This window comes from Aegilops tauschii, chromosome 7, assembly GCF_002575655.3.
Source record: "Aegilops tauschii subsp. strangulata cultivar AL8/78 chromosome 7, Aet v6.0, whole genome shotgun sequence".
Taxonomy (NCBI): Eukaryota; Viridiplantae; Streptophyta; class Magnoliopsida; order Poales; family Poaceae; genus Aegilops; species Aegilops tauschii.
Window position 1 is genome coordinate 532,065,145 of NC_053041.3, and position 22,220 is coordinate 532,087,364.

The following is a 22,220-nucleotide window of genomic DNA, read 5'->3' on the forward strand; positions in this document are numbered from 1 at the left end:
CCAGTGCGGTTGACACCCCAACAAATTCTCGCACATGGACACGAACGCGGCAAGATATGTGATGGTGTTGGGAGAAAAATGATGGAGTTGGGCCCCGAAGAAATTCAAGAAACCCCGGAAAAAGGGTGCGGAGGAAGCGAGAAACCGCGGTCGACATGGGTGGCAAGCAGAACACACTCACCCGGTCGCGGCTGCGGCTCCGTCTCCCCCTCCGGCAACCGTGCACCTCCATGGACGATCAGCCCGGACTCAGCCAGCTCATCCAAGTCTTCCTGCCTAAGCGAGGATCGGATCCAATCGCCCTGGATCCAACCCGATGGCAGCCCCGACCGCGACGAGGAACCCCGATTCGTCTTCTTGCCCTTCGCCGCCCCCGTCGCCTACTTTGCACGTTCCAACGCCGCCGTCTTTTCCTTCCCCATGGTGGCGGAGCGGCAGCGTCGAGAGCGGAGGAGCTAGATGCGGTGGAGAAACAGAGGAGAATGAAGGGGAATGGATGCGCATAGTGCAGGCGCCTCGGCCTCGTCACCTTTTAAAGACCCACTTCCGAGTGGCTGACGCATGGGCCCGGGCGATCCCGTCAAATCCCGCAACAGTCGCACGCGGGGTACGTGGCGAAAAAGGTGGCGCGGAGATCGAGGCGCTCCTCTCTATCCATCCCGCTTACCATGGCGCGCTCCGCCTCGCGTGCTTCCCCGAAATTTCGAATCCCGTGAAATCCGGTATATGCCGTAACCAATCGCGCCAAAGATTCCGCGTCAAAAAACAACACTCGACAGATGACGTTACAAATTGTGACACCCCAAAATTTTAGCCTTGTTTTATTTATTAAAATGTTGCCAGGAAATAAAACTTTTCCATTTTTGTCAAGTTTTACCTTTTGTGATTTTGGATTTTTGCCTCTAGTGGGAAGAAACTTTCAAAGGTATTGTTGGACTTGTTTACTCTCTGTGATAAAACAATTATTTATCAGTGGATCCAAATGTTGCAAGATTTATTTTCTCAAAGCTTTATTCCTTTAAAATGATTTCTTTTGCTTTTGGAGCCTGTTTGCACTACAACCTTTTGACAAAGGCATTTAAGATTTCCACCAAAATTTGGGGATGTCATGTGATGGTTCCACATCACTTTTGTGCAAAAATACCTTCTGGCCATTGGAGATTTTGAGCTCTACACCAACTTTTCCAATCTGGGCACTTTTGCACTACAACCCATTTAAATATTTCTTTAAAAATTCTTCCAAGTGTTTGGAGATGTCAGTGGATGCATACAATCCATCTTCAAGCAAAAACCCAGTAATGTTCTTTGAAAAATTTGAGTGGATCAACCTCTTTTGCATTCTGGTCCAAATTGGTGATTTGTACTGCAACCTTATTTTTCTTTGCTCTAGTAACCCTGAGCTTTTTCCTACTTGTAGCCCTCCCTTCAAAACCCTTAAGTCCAGGAGAGTGGACTCATTGGAGGTTTTGAAGTGCATGCTTTAAACCCTTTTTCTCTCTGTCCAAAACTAGAGTTTTGCAAAACTTGCACTAACAAGTTTCTGGTTTTGCCCAAGTGATCTTACCATCATCTCCTGGACCTAAAGAGACCCTGATCTGGAGATTGTGGCCTCTCCAAGAGTTGCCTAAGTGCACTTGGCATTCTGTCGAACACTTGGCGTGCACAGTCAGCTTGAGGCATGTTTTCTGCTTGGCACTGTGAACTTGCTCTAATGACCCAGCAACCTTGTCCACTGAGCTCCTAGCCACCCCTACCCTTGTTCTGTTCTTTGCCAGCTCCACCCTCGCGCTCTAGACCACACTGTCATTGCGTCGAACACCTGCCGTGCGTGCTCTGGGCACGCCCAGAGCGCACGTTTTGCACGCGCACGCACTGAGCCGACACGCCGCACTGCCGCACTCGACGCGACCCGTCCCTGGCCCCTACTGCATAGCTGAACCGCGCACTAACACGCTCCCTGCTCCACGGCATCTCTGGCGCCCTGCTGTGCCACTGGCCGCGCCCTTGGCGGCACGCCGGCGTCGGCAGTGGCCTCTGCCATGTTCGGCACCACCCAAACCACGCCAGCGCGCCAGCTGCCCCAGAGCACAGGCCGTGCTTATCCTCCCGCTCGTCGGCACGCTTTCGTCGCCGCCACGATGCCCTGCCACTACAGGAAAGTGGTCGCCGGCGTTCTTATCCTCGGCCACCGCGGGAGCCAGCCTCAAGCGCCTATATAAAGGGAACCCCGAGCCTCTCCGAGCACTCAGGCAACATCAGACCCTCCCCGTAGAGCTCCCCTAGCAGTAGATTGACCGGAGAGGACCATCTTCTCCAACTCCGGCCAGTTCGGCCGCCGCTAAGCTCCGGTGCGATTCGTCGCAACCAGCCACCCTTTCGCCCAACCAGCACCACCAGTAGCTCCCTCTGGTCCTTGCGGAGCTGCCCAGCTGCCCTACTTCGATCGGGGACCACCGGAGCACTTAAAGCACTTCGCCACCGTAGCCTCTCTCCGCCGCGGAGCTCGCCGCCGGCGACTCCTTCCACCTCCGACGACCCAACAACCACCTAGGGGACCGCCTCGGTCTAGCCGTTCCATCCCCGCCCTTGGATGCCCGTGAGGAGCTGCCGTTCGTCGACGGCGATTGCCGGAGCCCCGCTCCCGTCGGGCAGAAGAAAGGAGAAGGAGGGAAGAACGGTCAAACCTGACCAGTGGGCCCTCTGGACCCACTGTCAGTGACCCGCGCGGTCGTTCTCTCTCTGTTTAAGTGAAGGCGCAAACTCCCGAGTGCGTCTCCTCGACTGCGAAAGCGTATTCCTTCTGAATCGTTTTCTTTTCTGGTTTTATTTAAAAAACAGAGTTTGACCAGACTTTGACCAGCTATAACTTTTAAAATAAAACTCCAAACAAGTTGATTCTTTTTTCTACCTCTCTCAAATTTCATCTAGTTTATTTTAAGATTTATTTCAAAAATATTTGAGACAACTTTTGGTACTGTGTTTTGAAATATTTGTTATTTGTATATTTTGCAAAATAGGATTTTGGAGAAACAGGAAAGCTTCCAATAAGTGCATCCTTTGCATACTCTTGAAGGCAAGCATTTCTGAACTCTGGCATAATATTTTGTTGTGGTGTTCTGTTTCGATCACAACACCTTTTGACTTGGAGTATGTGATAGCTTTATGTATCGATATAGTCTCGTGCATGAGTACACTTTGGAGTTGCTTTGTGGTCAGCAATGGATACACTAACGATTTGGATCATCCTCGTGAACTTCTCATGCATACCGGTAGGAAGCCGGGAAAGTCGTGGTCTTGGGTAGACACGAGCTTGTCCCTAGTCCCTCGTCAAGACGAGTATGCCCGGTATGGCAGGGTGAGGCTCGAGGAGCGGTGATTTATTTCACTAGTGGTAGTATTGTTGGAGGATTCTTGGACCACCTGAGTCGGTTGTAGATCGAGTCTTGATCAATAGCCTCCTTATTTGTTGGTACCACCACTTGTCCCTGCAGGGGACAGGGTATGGTTCAGTAAGTTGTCAACCCCTACCAAAGCACACACCGTACAGAGGGGCCATAGTGGAAGATACCGGAGGCCTCCGGTAGGCATGCCACTTGGTCAGGGGGCATGGGTGTTTCTGGTTGGAGCCGAGGGGGGTAGCTCCCCTAGTGTGCGCGCGTTATAAATTTTGTGATCCCATGCTACGTCGAGGTTGTAGCCTCCCCACTTAGAGTTTTGCTTGGCAGGTGTCGTGGGTGATTCCAGACACCGGTGAGTTGAGCTGGTGTGTGCAGGTCAGGCGTGTTTTCAATTAAAAGACCATAGACGGAATTAGTCCCGAGGGATTAAGTAAACCCATTACTCGTGGAAAATGGTACTCCCTCTGCAGAGGATATATCCTGCTGGATAGTCATAGTCTTGAGTAAGGACCACAGTCTGAGTAGAATTCAGTAACGGTATTCGGATGGAGAACGATTTAACTAGAACTCAGTAATGGTATTCGGATGGAGACACGGCTAACTGGATCGTAGTAACGGTATTCGGATGGAGATACGGCTTGACTAAATTATCGGTTTTTGGATGGAGAAACGACTGAACTAAATATTGTTTATGATTATGGCACATATGGATTGTGATCTTCATTATTTTGGACTAACCATTTACATTATGTATTCTTTTTGAGTATCCCTGGGATGGTTCTACCTCCTGGATATTCACTGTGATTATTCTCTTATAAGCCCTTTCTGTGGTGTCGCTCAGACGCCCGACTGCGGCATGCTTGTTGTTCATCTACCTGTTATAAGCCCTTTATGTGGTTTCGCCCCGACGCCCGACTGCGGCATTATTATTCTTGCAGTTTCCTCTCGAGGTGTCATTCAGACCCTCGTTTGGCACCAGTATTACTATTCTTGCAGTTTCCGCTCGAGGAGTCTTTCAGACCCTCGTTTGGCACCCAGTACTTTACTTTGGATTATTTATAACCACATGTGTGCATTTTGGTTTTTCGTATATTTCGTGACGGACGTGCGATCACAAAATAATCCGGAGCATGTCCTAATGTTTTATACCCGTGTTCTTAATGTTTGCGAGTACATTCAAACGTACTCACTGGCTTGTCCCTGGCTATTGTCTTGGCCAGATTCCTCGCTTGGAGATAAGCATCACGGTGTCAACCCCGGAACCTACGTGTTGACGTTTGCAGCCTCGCGAAGATAGGAGTTATCCTGGTCAGCTGTTCTTGTGGGAAATGGAGTCCCATAGACGCAGATGTACCCAACCGCTTCCGCCCTCAACCACTAGAAACCAAGTGTTGTACTCCTAGGCCTAAATGGTCGTGTACTACATATTTTTGTACTTGCTTGGAATCCTTGTATCAAGTTGGTACCTCATCAGCTAACAGTAATCCTGGGGCTGGTGAGCACACAGGCCGTTTTCCTGGGAATTTATATCCCAAAATCCGGTCGTGACACAAATCCAATCGGCAACTTCTGAATCGATCAAGGCGACTGAAACGAAGCCGAAGTTCCAACATAGGCCTCCGTTCAAACATGGATAGTTGTGAAGCACAAGAGTCGAAGCAAGATCAACTTCAACCTTCTTTTCACTCGGACCTCAATCCATTCGGGGGCTAATGATGATGATATAGATCTGGGGTAGGGTCATAGGCCTGACCTATGCGCCCTATCCAGGGTCACTATCTTAGAAGCAAAGAAGCTCCAGAGACAACAGGGAGGTCCCAACAAAGGTGTCGAGTGCAATCCACTCGATCGATCAGCTACTCGGAGACCCCTCCTTCTTGAAGTCGCTCGACCAATCGACCACTCGACCATACAAGAATCCACTCGACCTATTGAAGACCAGGAGTCATCTGGAATGGCAACGGGCGAGCGTTCACTCTGTAATCTTAAAGGCCATTAAGGCATTTAAGGATGGCGTTACCAGTAACGCCTCATCTTTATGTACATTGAACCCTTGGCTACAGGGGAACGGCTGGGGTCCTGGCGTTCCCTATATAAGCCACCCCCCTCCTTTGGCACAAGGGTTCGCACCCCCTGTAACGCACACACATAATCCAGTCGACCGCCTCCGGGCTCCGAGACATAGGGCTATTACTTCCTCTGTGAAGGGCCTGAACTCGTAAAACTCGTGTGTACAACTTCGCCATAGCTAGGGTCTTGCCTCCTCATACCTACCCCCCATTCTACTGTCAGTCTTAGATCCACGACACCTAGGAAGTCCAGTTTGGGTGCGCAAAGCACACTGACTGATAGGTCACAATCTAGTCCAGACAGGAACAACTTTTCTAGGAGAGGGGCATCCTCAACAATGACTTCTTGCAACAATTCATCCTGTTCATTTGTCCAACCAGACCACACACCTAGCCTCCTAAGGGTGGACGAGTTGATCCGAACACCACGGACACCGTCCAATTCACTAAGCACCAAGCTCTCCAGTGCAGTGCATCCAGCAAGAACGTGGTGGAGGACTACCTCCGAGATGACGACACCTTTAAGTGTGAGCTGCTTGAGTTTGGGGAAATGTAGATCGCCGGCCAATGTGGTCGCGGAGGGGAAATGGATCATGTAGCTGGTGCATTTAATGCTGAGGATGTGCAGGGCGGGTAAAAACCGGAGCACGGATGGCGGCAGCGCATACGGAACCTCCTCCCTTGGCACTAGCCAAAGTTCCTTGCCGATTTCCTTGCAGTTTTGCCACAGGTCAAACTCGGAGAGGCCTTTGAAGGCCAGTGACTGGAGCCAGCCATTCAGTAATGCGGAGACATAGTCAGATTTGTCGCCGTACCAGGAAAGGGAGAGCCGGCGGCAGGGTGCCTGGTGGTCGGCGAGAATGCGGGAGATGAGGCTGGAGGGGGCGGGCTTATCTTCGCGGCGGAGAACGACGCCGAGGTTGAGCGGGGCGGAGCGGAAGAGGGGGTGAAGAAAATATGCCCTAGAGGCAATAATAAAGTTATTATTTATTTCCTTATATAATGATAAATGTTTATTATTCATGCTAGAATTGTATTAACAGGAAACATAATACATGTGTGAATACATAGACAAACAGAGTGTCACTAGTATGCCTCTACTTGACTAGCTCGTTGATCAAAGATGGTTATGTTTCCTAGCCATAGACATGGGTTGTCATTTGATTAACGGGATCACATCATTAGGAGAATGATGTGATTGACTTGACCCATTCCATTAGCTTAGCACTCAACCGTTTAGTATGTTGCTATTGCTTTCTTCATGACTTATACATGTTCCTATGACTATGAGATTATGCAACTCCCGTTTTCCGGAGGAACACTTTGTGTGCTACCAAATGTCACAACGTAACTGGGTGATTATAAAGGTGCTCTACAAGTGTCTCCGAAGGTACTTGTTGGGTTGGCGTATTTCGAGATTAGGATTTGTCACTCCGATTGTCGGAGAGGTATCTCTGGGCCCACTCGGTAATGCACATCACTTAAGCCTTGCAAGCATTGCAACTAATGAGTTAGTTGCGGATGATGTATTACAGAACGAGTAAAGAGACTTGCCGGTAACGAGATTGAACTAGGTATTGAGATACCGACGATCGAATCTCGGGCAAGTAACATAGCGATGACAAAGGGAACAACGTATGTTGTTATGCGGTCTGACCGATAAAGATCTTCGTAGAATATGTGGGAGCCAATATGAGCATCCATGTTCCGCTATTGGTTATTGACCGGAGACGTGTCTCGGTCATGTCTACATAGTTCTCGAACACGTAGGGTCCGCACGCTTAAAGTTTCGATGACGATTATATTATGAGTTTATGAGTTTTGATGTACCGAAGGTTGTTCGGAGTCCCGGATGTGATCACGGACATGACGAGGAGTCTCGAAATGGTCGAGACATGAAGATTGATATATTGGAAGCCTATATTTGGATATCGGAAGTGTTCCGGGTGAAATCGGGATTTTACCGGAGTACCGAGGGGTTACCGGAACCCCCCGGGGGCTTAATGGGCCATAGTGGGCCTTTGTGGAGAAGAGGAGAGGTGGCCAGGGCAGGGCCGCACGCCCCTCCCCCCTAGTCCGAATAGGACAAGGAGAGGGGGGCGGCGCCCCCCTTTCCTTCCTCTCTCCCTCCTCTTTCCCCCTTCACTCCTAATCCAATAAGGAAAAGGGAGGGAGTCCTACTCCCGGTGGGAGTAGGACTCCTCCTGGCGCGCCCCTCCTGGCCGGCCGCACCTCCCCCTTTGCTCCTTTATATACGGGGGCAGGGGGCACCCTAGAGACACAACAATTGATCGTTTGATCTTTTAGCCGTGTGCGGTGCCCCCCTCCACCATAGTCTACCTCGTTAATACTGTAGCGGTGCTTAGGCGAAGCCCTGCGTCGGTAGAACATCATCATCATCACCACGCCGTCGTGCTGACGAAACTCTCCCTCAACACTCGGCTGGATCGAAGTTCGAGGGACGTCATCGGGCTGAACATGTACTGAACTCGGAGGTGCCGTGCGTTCGATACTTGATCGGTCGGATCGTGAAGACGTACGACTACATCAACCGCGTTGTGCTAACGCGTCCGCTTTCGGTCTACGAGGGTATGTGAACAACACTGTCCCCTCCCGTTGCTATGCATCACCATGATCTTGCGTGTACGTAGGAATTTTTTTGAAATTACTACGTTCCCCAACAGTGGCATCCGAGCCAGGTTTTATGCGTAGATGTCATATGCACGAGGAGAACACAAGTGAGTTGTGGGCGATATACGTCATACTGCTTACCAGCATGTCATACTTTGGTTCAGCGGTATTGTTGGATGAAGTGGCCCGGACCAACATTACGCGTACGCTTAGGCGAGACTGGTTCTACCGACGTGCTTTGCACTCAGGTGGCTGGCGGGTGTCAGTTTCTCCAACTTTAGTTGAACCGAGTGTGGCTACGCCCGGTCCTTGCGAAGGTTAAAACAACACCAACTTGACAAACTATCGTTGTGGTTTTGATGTGTAGTTAAGAACGGTTCTTGCTAAGCCCAGTAGGAGCGACGTAAAACTTGCAACAAGAAAGTAGAGGACGTCTAACTTGTTTTTGCAGGGCATGTTGTGATGTGATATGGTCAAGACATGATGCTAAATTTTATTGTATGAGATGATCATGTTTTGTAACCGAGTTATCGGCAACTGGCAGGAGCCATATGGTTGTCGCTTTATTGTATGCAATTCAATCGCCCTGTAATGCTTTACTTTATCACTAAGCGGTAGCGATAGTCGTAGAAGCATAAGATTGGCGAGAAGACAACGATGCTACGATGGAGATCAAGGTGTCGCGCCAGTGACGATGGTGATCATGACGGTGCTTCGGAGATGGAGATCACAAGCACAAGATGATGATGGCCATATCATATCACTTATATTGATTGCATGTGATGTTTATCTTTTATGCATCTTATCTTGCTTTGATTGACGGTAGCATTATAAGATGATCTCTCACTAAATATCAAGATAAAAGTGTTCTCCCTAAGTATGCACCGTTGCCAAAGTTCGTCGTGCCCAGACACCACGTGATGATCGGGTGTGATAAGCTCTACGTCCATCTACAACGGGTGCAAGCCAGTTTTTGCACACGCAGAATACTCAGGTTAAACTTGAAGAGCCTAGCATATGCAGATATGGCCTCAGAACACTGAGACTGAAAGGTCGAGCGTGAATCATATAGTAGATATGATCAACATAGTGATGTTCACCATTGAAAGCTACTCCATTTCACGTGATGATCGGTTATGGTTTAGTTGATTTGGATCACGTGATCACTTAGAGGATTAGAGGGATGTCTATCTAAGTGGGAGTTCCTAAGTAATATGATTAATTGAACTTAAATTTATCATGAACTTAGTACCTGATAGTATCTTGCTTGTCTATGTTGATTGTAGATAGATGGCCCGTGCTGTTGTTCCGTTGAATTTTAATGCGTTCCTTGAGAAAGCAAAGTTGAAAGGTGATGGTAGCAATTACACGGACTGGGTCCGTAACTTGAGGATTAACCTCATTGCTGCACAGAAGAATTACGTCCTAGAAGCACCGCTAGGTGCCAAACCTGCTGCAGGAGCAACACCAGAGGTTATGAACGTCTGGCAGAGCAATGCTGATGACTACTCGATAGTTCAGTGTGCCATGCTTTACGGCTTAGAACCGGGACTTCAATGATGTTTTGAACATCATGGAGCATATGAGATGTTCCAGGAGTTGAAGTTAATATTTCAAGCAAATGCCCAGATTGAGAGATATGAAGTCTCCAATAAGTTCTACAGCCGCAAGATGGAGGAGAATAGTTCTGTCAGTGAGCATATACTCAAAATGTCTGGGTATAACAATCACTTGATTCAACTGGGAGTTAATCTTCCGGATGATAGCGTCATTGACTGAATTCTTCAATCACTGCCACCAAGCTACAAGAGCTTCGTGATGAACTATAACATGCAAGGGATGGATAAGACGATTCCCGAGCTCTTCGCAATGGTAAAGGCTGCAGAGGTAGAAATCAAGAAGGAGCATCAAGTGTTGATGGTCAATAAGACCACCAGTTTCAAGAAAAAGGGAAAAGGGAATAAGAAGGGGAACTTCAAGAAAAACAGCAAGCAAGTTGCTGCTCAAGAGAAGAAACCCAAGTCTGGACCTAAGCCTGAGACTGAGTGCTTCTACTGCAAGCAGACTGGTCACTGGAAGCGGAACTGCCCCAAGTATTTGGCGGATAAGAAGGATGGCAAGGTGAACAAAGGTATATGTGATATACATGTTATTGATTTGTACCTTACTAGAGCTCGTAGTACCACCTGGGTATTTGATACTGGTTCTGTTGCTAATATTTGCAACTCGAAACAGGGACTACGGATGAAGCGAACACTGGCCAAGGACGAGGTGACGATGTGCGAGGGAAACGGTTCCAAAGTCGATGTGATCGCCGTCGGCACGCTACCTCTACATCTACCTTCGGGATTAGTATTAGACCTAAACAATTGTTATTTGGTGCCAGCGTTGAGCATGAACATTATATCTGGATCTTGTTTGATGCAAGACGGATATTCATTTAAATCAGAGAATAATGGTTGTTCTATTTATATGAGTAATATCTTTTATGGTCATGCACCCTTGAAGAGTGGTCTATTTTTGATGAATCTCGATAGTAGTGATACACATATTCATAATGTTGAAGCCAAAAGATGCAGAGTTGATAATGATAGTGCAACTTATTTGGGGGACTGCCGTTTAGGTCATATCGGTGTAAAGGGCATGAAGAAACTCCATACTGATGGACTTTTGGAACCACTTGATTATGAATCACTTGGTACTTGCGAACCGTGCCTCATGGGCAAGATGACTAAAACGCCGTTCTCCGGAACTATGGAGAGAGCAACAGATTTGTTGGAAATCATACATATAGATGTATGTGGTCCGATGAATATTGAGGCTCGTGGCGGATATCGTTATTTTCTCACCTTCACAAATGATTTGAGCAGATATGGGTATATCTACTTAATGAAACATGAGTCTGAAACATTTGAAAAGTTCAAAGAATTTCAGAGTAAAGTTGAAAATCATTGTAACAAGAAAATAAAGTTTCTACGATCAGATCGTGGAGGTGAATATTTGAGTTACGAGTTTGGTCTACATTTGAAACAATGCGGAATAGTTTCGCAACTCACGCCACCCGGAACACCACAGCGTAATGGTGTGTCCGAACGTCGTAATCGTACTTTACAAGATATGGTGCGATCAATGATGTCTCTTACTGATTTACCGCTAACGTTTTGGGGTTATGCTTTAGAGACGGCTGCATTCATGTTAAATAGGGCACCATCGAAATCCGTTGAGACGACGCCTTATGAACTGTGGTTTGGCAAGAAACCAAAGTTGTCGTTTCTTAAAGTTTGGGGCTGCGATGCTTATGTGAAAAAGCTTCAACCTCATAAGCTCGAACCCAAATTGGAGAAATGTGTCTTCGTAGGATACCCAAAGGAGACTGTTTGGTACACCTTCTATCACAGATCCGAAGGCAACACATTCGTTGCTAAGAATGGATCCTTTCTAGAGAAGGAGTTTCTCTCGAAAGAAGTGAGTGGGAGGAACGTAGAACTTGATGAGGTAAGTGTACCTGCTCCCTTATTGGAAAGTAGTTCATCACAGAAACCGGTTCCTGTGACGCCTACACCAATTAGTGAGGAAGTTAATGATGATGATCATGGAACTTCAGATCAAGTTGTTACTGAACCTCGTAGGTCAACCAGAGTAAGCTCCGCACCAGAGTGGTACGGTAATCCTGTTCTGGAGGTTATGTTACTAGACCATGACGAACCTACGAACTATGAAGAAGCGATGGTGAGCCCAGATTCCGCAAAATGGCTTGAGGCCATGAAATCTGAGATGGGATCCATGTATGAGAACAAAGTGTGGACTTTGGTTGACTTGCCCGATGATCGGCAAGCCATTGAGAATAAATGGATCTTCAAGAAGAAGACTGACACTGACGGTAATGTTACTGTCTATAAAGCTCAACTTGTTGTGAAAGGTTTTCGACAAGTTCAAGGGATTGACTACGATGAGACTTTCTCACCCGTAGCGATGCTTAAGTTTGTCCGAATCATGTTAGCAATTGCCGCATTTTATGATTATGAAATTTGGCAAATGGATGTCAAAACTGCATTCCTGAATGGATTTCTGGAAGAAGAGTTGTATATGATGCAACCAGAAGGTTTTGTCGATCCAAAAGGAGCTAACAAAGTGTGCAAGCTCCAGCGATCCTTTTATGGACTGGTGCAAGCCTCTCGGAGTTGGAATAAACGCTTTGATAGTGTGATCAAAGCATTTGGTTTTATATAGACTTTTGGAGAAGCCTGTATTTACAAGAAAGTGAGTAGGAGCTCTGTAGCATTTCTTATATTATATGTGGATGACATATTGTTGATTGGAAATGATATAGAATTTCTGGATAGCATAAAGGAATACTTGAATAGGAGTTTTTCAATGAAGGACCTCGGTGAAGCTGCTTATATATTGGGCATCAAGATCTATAGAGATAGATCAAGACGCTTAATTGGACTTTCACAAAGCACATACCTTGACAAAGTTTTGAAGAAGTTCAAAATGGATCAAGCAAAGAAAGGGTTCTTGCCTGTGTTACAATATGTGAAGTTGAGTAAGACTCAATGCCTGACCACTGCAGAAGATAGAGAGAAGATGAAAGATGTTCCCTATGCTTTAGCCATAGGCTCTATCATGTATGCAATGCTGTGTACCAGACCTGATGTGTGCCTTGCTATAAGTCTAGCAGGGAGGTACCAAAGTAATCCAGGAGTGGATCACTGGACAGCGGTCAAGAACATCCTGATATACCTGAAAAGGACGAAGGATATGTTTCTCTTTTATGGAGGTGACAAAGAGCTCATTGTAAATGGTTACGTTGTGCAAGCTTTGACACTGATCCGGACGATTCTAAATCGCAAACCGAATACGTGTTTACATTGAACGGTGGAGCTGTCAGTTGGTGCAATTCTAAACAAAGCGTCGTGGCGGGATATACGTGTGAAGCGGAGTACATAGCTGCTTCGGAAGCAGCAAATGAAGGAGTCTGGATGAAGGAGTTCATATCCGATCTAGGTGTCATACCTAGTGCATCGGGTCCAATGAAAATCTTTTGTGACAATACTGGAGCAATTGCCTTGGCGAAGGAATCCAGATTTCACAAGAGAACCAAGCACATAGAGAGACGCTTCAATTCCATCCGGGATCTAGTCCAGGTGGGAGACATAGAAATTTGCAAGATACATACGGATCTGAATGTTGCAGACCCGTTGACTAAGCCTCTTCCACGTGCAAAACATGATCAGCACCAAGACTCCATGGGTGTTAGAATCATTACTGTGTAATCTGGATTACTGACTCTAGTGCAAGTGGGAGACTGAAGGAAATATGCCCTAGAGGCAATAATAAAGTTATTATTTATTTCCTTATATCATGATAAATGTTTATTATTCATGCTAGAATTGTATTAACCGGAAACATAATACTTGTGTGAATACATAAACAAATAGAGTGTCACTAGTATGCCTCTACTTGACTAGCTCGTTGATCAAAGATGGTTATGTTTCCTAGCCATAGACATGGGTTGTCATTTGATTAACGGGATCACATCATTAGGAGAATGATGTGATTGACTTGACCCATTCCGTTAGCTTAGCACTCGATCGTTTAGTATGTTGCTATTGCTTTCTTCATGACTTATACATGTTCCTATGACTATGAGATTATACAACTCCCGTTTACCGGAGGAACACTTTGTGTGATACCAAACGTCACAACGTAACTGGGTGATTATAAAGGTGCTCTACAGGTGTCTCCGAAGGTACTTGTTGGGTTGGCGTATTTCGAGATTAGGATTTGTCACTCCGATTGTCGGAGAGGTATCTCTGGGCCCACTCGGTAATGCACATCACTTAAGCCTTGCAAGCATTGCAACTAATGAGTTAGTTGCGGGATGATGTATTACAGAACGAGTAAAGAGACTTGCCGGTAACGAGATTGAACTAGGTATTGAGATACCGACGATCGAATCTCGGGCAAGTAACATAGCGATGACAAAGGGAACAACGTATGTTGTTATGCGGTCTGACCGATAAAGATCTTCGTAGAATATGTGGGAGCCAATATGAGCATCCATGTTCCGCTATTGGTTATTGACCGAAGACGTGTCTCGGTCATGTCTACATAGTTCTCGAACCCGTAGGGTCCGCACGCTTAAAGTTTCGATGACGATTATATTATGAGTTTATGAGTTTTGATGTACCGAAGGTTGTTCGGAGTCCCGGATGTGATCACGGACATGACGAGGAGTCTCGAAATGGTCGAGACATGAAGATTGATATATTGAAAGCCTATATTTGGATATCGGAAGTGTTCCGGGTGAAATCGGGATTTTACCGGAGTACCGAGGGGTTACCGGAACCCCCTGTGGGCTTAATGGGCCATAGTGGGCCTTTGTGGAGAAGAGGAGAGGCGGCCAGGGCAGGGCCGCGCCCCCCTCCCCCCTAGTCCGAATAGGACAAGGAGAGGGGGGCGGCGCCCCCCTTTCCTTCCTCTCTCCCTCCTCTTTCCCCCTCCTGGCGCGCCCCCTCCTGGCCGGCCGCACCTTCCCCCTTGCTCCTTTATATACGGGGGCAGGGGGCACCCTAGAGACACAACAATTGATCGTTTGATCTTTTAGCCGTGTGCGGTGCCCCCATCCACCATAGTCTACCTCGATAATACTGTAGCGGTGCTTAGGCGAAGCCCTGCGTCGGTAGAACATCATCATCGTCACCACGCCGTCGTGCTGACGAAACTCTCCCTCAACACTCGGCTGGATCGGAGTTCGAGGGACGTCATCGGGCTGAACGTGTGCTGAACTCTGAGGTGCCGTGCGTTCGGTACTTGATCGGTCGGATCGTGAAGACGTACGACTACATCAACCGCGTTGTGCTAACGCTTCCGCTTTCGGTCTACGAGGGTACGTGGACAACACTCTCCCCTCTCGTTGCTATGCATCACCATGATCTTGCGTGTGCGTAGGAATTTTTTTGAAATTACTACGTTCCCCAACAGGGGGTGCCACCGGGTGGAGAAGATCTGGGTGCGGGCGCCGTCCTTGGTTGGGAGGAGAGAGATGATACGCCAGAGAACGTCGACGTGGAGATTGCTGATCAGGTCGGGACCTTCCCCGACTTCCCGCTTTTCGTTCGGCGGTGGTGAGACGCCGGCGACCAACTCGGCCTCCTGCCATTTTCGCATTTTGGCTCTGTGGGTAGCCATCGCCGCCGCCGCCGCCCAGGGAAAGAGGAGGCTGCGTGTTGTTTTTGTTGGCAGAATGGTGTGTAGAATTTGGGGTAGAGATCGTTTCTTTTCCTCTCTTCCGAAGAGAACAAAATACTCTAGAAGAGTGAAGGACAATAAAAGATCTTTCGTTAGCCTCTCAGCTGTAATTTGTCACAATTTTTTTTCAGGCTCTTATCATTTTCTAATTGATTTTTGCAAAAAATAATAAGCTATTTTTAGGAGAGAATTCGTTTCTATTTTTTGAGGGAATTCTTTTTTAACACAATATAGACACAAGCACTCATATAAACGCGCATATACTCGACCCTGACTTGAACCCCGGTGGGCTGGAATACCACTGTCCATCGAGTAAAGTCTGTTTTAAATCTTGAATTCATAAGGGTTGTCGGAATTGAACCCGTACTCTTGATCCCTGAAATCGATACTCTAAACTCACTGATCCCGGTCAATCCCGACCCAGATCCATGTAGACTAATTTGGCAGGCTAGAAAAATGACACCCCCGCCCGGGATTGCACTCTGCTGTCATTGACTATATGGGTCCATGTGTCATATTCATCCACTCCAATGATCCCTCGCTCTCTCTCCCAAGAACTGTGGCGGTCGTTCGGCAAAAATGACGACTGCGTATGCTGTGGTAAGCCTAACCAGCTAGCGTACACATACGTGCCCCTCGTCGTCAACTAAAAAAATGTGCCCCTCGTCGTGGCCTTCTATCCAGCATCATCAGCCACTGCTATACAAGTTCAGTGGAGCCACCACAACCTTCCTGGAATCATGCGTACCCCAGATGGAGGCATATGCATGCACACCACCTGTTCGGCAGAATGGTGGTGGGGACGGGAGGTCCTTGTGCACAATTGCAACAGTAGGTTGGAGACGAGAGGGGTTTCCGAGGGTTCGATATCGCGCTCCTGACAGCCGCGTCGGCGCCGGCTCCTCCGGGGACAAGTGGTTCACCGTGGCCATCATCTTGCTCGGGTCTCGGTAGCTGCGCGGTACTGTGGCGTAGCGCCGCGTTCTTTTGTCCAGGCAGCTCACTACAATGTCCAACAACGTGGGCAGGACATCTAGCATGCCCGACTTCTGTAAGCTCAAGCATGTCTGGTGTCTTCACACCCGTCATGGGCGCCGGCTACTGGGAGCTCAAGCACATCCGGGGCGTGGCCACCAGCAGCGCCATGTGCATGCTCTGGCGCTCTCCCTGGAGCGGACGTAGACGACGGAGACGGCTCTCAGCGGTCTCGCGGACGCAGCGGCGACGAGCGTGAGGGAGGTGGGAGATGGCGGAGGACAAGACATCAACATGGATGCTAAGCAAGCTCGATGCCTTGCAGTATTCATCGAGGCATGGATGCTAAGTAAGTACTCTCTTAGTGTCAAAAAAACGTCATACATTATGGGAGGGAGGGAGTAGCTGGTATTAGCCTATTCGTCGGGTACCTAGATCCATGCCGACGTGTCCTCCTAGTAGTATCCGTTTGGGATTTCATCTTTGATAAAAGGAGGAAGAAATGAATATGACCCACATAGTAGGTGAGAGAAGGGAGTGATCCCGGTCCAAATCTTTATTTTCTCGGTGCAGCAAACGTATCTAGGGTTGAAATTGACTGGGATTTATAAATACAGGTACCGATTTCAGGGATTTAGAGTGCATGATTTAATTTCAACCACCCATACAACTGCAAGGTTTAAAATAGACTTTACTCACTGTCCACCGAATCCCAACCACATGTTGAATCACAGAGATTCACTTTTTAGTTGATCAGATAAGATGTTGAGCAGCATGTTATTTGTGCGACCATTGGACATGATTCCAACTTTTTTATATTTACATATGAGTACAACAATAGCTCTCACACATGCTAAAAGAACCTCCATCCAGTTTTTAAAATCACAAGCAGGAATCATCAAATGGTAGAGCCACCACTTCACATTTCAGAACACTTTATTTATAGTTTTATTCTGGAAGCTTCTGAAACATGTCTTCGCAAACCCACCGACCAGAAGAGTGCACACACTTCATGTAGGGCTTGAGAACTCGTACTTGCAAAAAGGCACCAAAACCCTCTTTCTCTTAGTTCAAAACAGGCTCGTGCATTCACATAAACGTTCAAAGTTTACAATGTTACGAAGGCCTGGTAAGAAGCAAACTCACATGATCTAGCCGAGCCTCATTTTTTTTTTCTTGCGAGAAAGAGCCTCGTTAGCACAATGGCTTAAATAAACAAACATACATGAGGGAAATTCGCAGGAGCACACACCTGCGCAAACTCCTGCCGCTGTCGATCTGCGGCATGGTTCGTGCACATGTTTGGACAGAAAATGGTTGAAAAATTGATGGAAATTCTTTAACTGTCTGAGTACGGGACACTATACATGTTTATTTTATATGAATAAGTCCGTGCACCCCTGTTATATGTCACCCCGGGCATAAAAACCGAAGACCGAAACCGAAAAGACCGAGACCAAACCCGAAAAGACCGAATTAGAAAAGACCGAATAGAAAACGGTCTGTGCAAATAGAAGACCGAACTAGTTTCGGTCTGATCGGTCATGCTATGTTTAGGACCGAATAGACCAAATAGACCGATTAATAAAAGCCCATCCCAAGGCCCGCCCGGCCAGCCCAATGGTCACGCACTAGACCCAACTACAGAGTAGAGTGGGGGATGGCCAAAATATCAAGATATGGAATGATAACGGGCTACCGAGGGACAATCTTTTTAAGAGCTCTCCATCCAAAATCTGCTGACCCTCCGGAATATGTGTGCGAATTGATAGATGCTGCAACAAAATCCTGGGATTTCCAAAAAGTTAATGATCATTTGCAGCCTCCAAACGCGGAGGTCGTTCTGAAAGATTCCGCTGAGCACAAGGAACGCTACAGACAGTTGGGTGTGGCACTATGAGCGGGCTGGTATCTTCTCCGTCCGCTCGGCCTACAGACTTTTGGTTGACACGAAAAGAAGGAGAGAAGATTGGCTTGAGGGCCGGTCAACTACGTCGGACTTGTCTGCTACTCAAGGAGAATGGAAGATTCTTTGGAGGGTAAAGGTTCCAAGTGCAGTGAAACATTTTGCTTGGCGTTTGGCTATGAACTCTGTCCCTACAGAATCAGTTCGACACCATCGCAACATGGCTGACACGGCGGTCTGCCTGATCTGCAACGGAGCGGAGGATTCTTGGCGGCACGCTCTACTGGACTGCAACATGGCAAAATGTGTATGGGCTCTCATGGATGACCAACTGGTTGAATACTTGATCACATGCCGAAGCGATGATGCTCGCCTTTGGCTGATGGAGCTGATGGAACAACAAGAGAAGATGAGTTTGTGAGAATACTTGTGACGCTGTGGTCAATATGGTGGGCTCGTAGAAAAGCTATTCACGAACAAGAGTTTCATTCGCCATTATCAACTTTCAAGTTTGTTGAGCAATATGTTGAAGACCTGCTTCTTCTATCCAAAAAGGTCACACCAAACATCAGTGCAGCCATTGAAGCCACTATGGGACGGAAGAGGAGAACCTGGAAGCAACCTAGAGAAGGCCATGTGAAAGTAATGGTAGATGCAGTAGTAGCAAGGAATGGAAATAAAGGAGTGTACGCAGCGATCTGTCGAAACAAGGACGGCCTCTTTTTGGGAGCTTCGGCAGTTGTGGTACGGGGACAAGTTGATCCAAAGATCCTCGAAGCTTTGGCTTTCAACGAGGGACTCGCATTGTCAACTGATTTATACGAGCGACGAGTTCAGGTGGGAACCGATTGTGCTGCAACTATTTCTCATCTGAAAGACCCGTACTTGGGCAGGATATTAAAAAGAAGTTGCAACAATTTGACTCTTTTTGTTTCGAACACGAGAAGAGAGACATGAACTGGGAGGCTCATGAACTAGCTAGGGCCTCTGCTTCTTTAGATTATGGTCGCCATGTGTGGCTGATCAACCCTCCTGATTTCCTATGTATTGAACGACTTGTTGTGCTTGATTAAAAGGGAGTGTTTGATCCTCAAAAAGAAAAACTATAGAGTAGAGTACACGACCTCGCATCCTCACATCCCGATTCACAGAAACCACCAGCAGCCAATCTCTCGTTCTCCCACTACTAACCCTAGCCGCCGCCTGTTGCTTGCCTCGATGCGCGCCGCGCGCCCCAGAACGAGGACCGGCGCCTGAGCGGTGGCCCTGGCCGGTGAAGACCGGCGCCCGAGCGGCAGCCCTGGCAGGTGAAGACGGGCGCCGCGAGCGGCGGCCCTGAGCCCCTGACCGTGAAGATTGTCGCCCTGCGCCGCCGCCAACCCCAACCTCCCGTCGGTCGCTCCACCGCCTATGACGCGGCCGTGCGCCGCCGGTGCTCCACCTCCCGAGGACGAGTTCAACCACTACAGTTCGTCACCACTCACCACTACCCGTCCTCTTCCACACGGTTCGTCCGCCACCGATGCTCCACCTCCCGACGACCTGCCCACTTTCAGTTCTCCACATCGCAGCTGAAGGTGAGCTACCCCACCTCTCTCTAAACCTGTGATTCCCACGAAAATAAGCACTCCTGCAGAATGTGTTTTGTAGGCAATACATGCCCTTGCTTTTTGTGTCAAATGCTAGCACTTGGGGACAACAAATAGAACATTGTATTTGTGCTTGTTTTGTGTCAAATGTTAGCAGCTTCAATACTTCAGTACTGCATACACAGTAATGCATTTGTGCTTGTTTCCTGAAACTAGATATATACATGGTGTATATGTATGTTGTGATTTGATCAGGTCAATGTTGTTTGACAGACTAATGTCCTCTTTTTTTAGATGTTTTCTGAACATGATGAGGAACTGAATGAGAATGAAGATGCATTTATGAGTGTAGAGGCAGATGCAGAAGCAGCAGCTGCAGAAGCAGGAGACGAATCCGTCTTATGTAGTATTATTGACGATGAAGTTGCCGAACCAACAGTTGTCGAAGGTGCCAAAATAGAAGCTGCTCAAGATGACAAGCCAATTGAAGCTGAATCATGAATCTTCTTACTTTATGTCATATGAATCTTGTTACTTGCTCTCAAATGTAAACATGTACCGGTACTTTGTTACTTGCTGTTGCATATAAACATGTATTGGTACTTTCTGCTCTCACATATAAACATGTATTGGTACTGGAAGTAACATGAATATGAGTTCTACCAAATTAATTTGGTCTATTTGGTCGGGACCGAAGACCGGATAATAAAGACCGAAGACCGATAGTGAAGAACCGAAAAGACCGAAATTATTTTGGTCTTCAATTCTGGAAGACTGAATTACTGGAAGACCGAAAAGACCGAACCGAACAAACCGAAAGGATCGAACACCCGGGGCTAGTTATATGTCTCTCTACCTGTGTGTATCCTACAACTCCTGTTCTATTACATACTCTGTTTCACGACTTTCATTCACTTTTCATCTTCTTCTTTCTTTGTCTTTGTCCCGCTCTTTTCTTATGTTCGATTTCTGTTTCCTCCTCTTCTTTATATTTTCCCCTTCTTTTATCACATATGTTGGTGTCCTGAACTAGGTGGTGCTTGCCACGTCGGCCCGCCGGTGATGGGCCGGCCCGAGGACCCACCAAAGATGGACAAGTGGACCATGTTGTCCCTAGCCCTCAGCGTAATCAAGACGTAGATCTCTTGGAGGCTTGGCGTACACTCCAAATGTATTTTGAATAGTTGACATGTTTATCTCTACATTGTAACCGACCATGTGTAAACCCTAGGTCCCGGCGTCTATATAAGCCGCGGGGTTTAGTCAGTAGAGGCAGACATTCTCATTCGCATGGTTTAGAGCTTAGACAAACTCATACGATCTCGAGGTAGATCAATCTGTACTTTGTACCCCGTCACAATCAATATATATGAAGCAAGACGTAGAGTTTTACCTCATCAAGAGGGACCGAACCGGGGTAAAACCTCGTGCCCCTACTCTCCTTGTTTCCATCTAGCTCTAATCAGAAAGCTTGGGACCCCATGATACGTCTCCGTCGTATCTATTTTTCCTAATGCTTTTCCTCTTGTTTTGGACTCTAATTTGCATGATTTGAATGAAACTAATCCGGACTGACGCTGTTTTCAGCAGAACTACCATGGTGTTGTTTTTGTGTAGAAATAAAAGTTCTTGGATTGGAATAGAACTTTTTCGAGAATTATTTCAGATAGAAGAAAAATACTGGAGCCTAGAACCACCAGAGGGGGGGCCCCTGGGTGAGCACAACCCACCAGGGCGCGCCCCCCCTCCAGGCGCGCCCAGGTGGGTTGTACCCACATAGTGACCCCGCAGACCCTGATCTCGACTCCATAAATACCTATATTTGGAGAAAAAATCGGGGAGGAAGAATTATCTCGTTTCACGATACAGAGCCGTCGCCATCTCCTGTTCCTCATCGGGAGACCAGACTGGAGTCCGTTTTGGGCTCCCAAGAGGGGGATCTTCGATCTTCGTCATCACCAACCCTCCTTCATCGCCAATTCCATGATGCTCCCCACTGGGAGAGAGTAATTCCTTCATAGGCTCGCTGGTCGGTGAGGAGTTGGATGAGATTCATCATGTAATCGAGTTAGTTTTGTTAGGGCTTGATCCCTAGTATCCATTATGTTCTGAGGTTGATGTTGTTATGACTTTGCCATGCTTAATGCTTGTCACTTTGGGCCCGGGTGCCATGATTTTAGATCTGAACCGTTTATGTTTTCACCATTATATCTATGTTCTAGATCCGATCTTGTAAGTCATATTCACCTATTACATGTTATGATCCGTAAACCCCAGAGTGACAATAGTCGGGATACTTTCCGGTGATGACCGTAGTTTGAGGAGTTCATGTATTCACTATGTGTTAATGCTTTGTTCCGGTTCTCTATTAAAAGGAGGCCTTAATTATATCCCTTAG

The 22,220-nt window shown here is 47.3% G+C and overlaps 1 long non-coding RNA gene across 1 annotated transcript; it reads left to right on the top strand.

Annotated features, from left to right (window-relative positions):
- The first annotated feature begins 19,096 nt into the window (after nucleotides 1-19,096).
- On the top strand, nucleotides 19,097-20,489 carry LOC120969525 (uncharacterized). Its single transcript, XR_005763813.3, has 2 exons — nucleotides 19,097-19,810; nucleotides 20,117-20,489. It is a non-coding gene; the product is annotated as an uncharacterized lncRNA (long non-coding RNA).
- The last annotated feature ends 1,731 nt before the right edge of the window (nucleotides 20,490-22,220 follow it).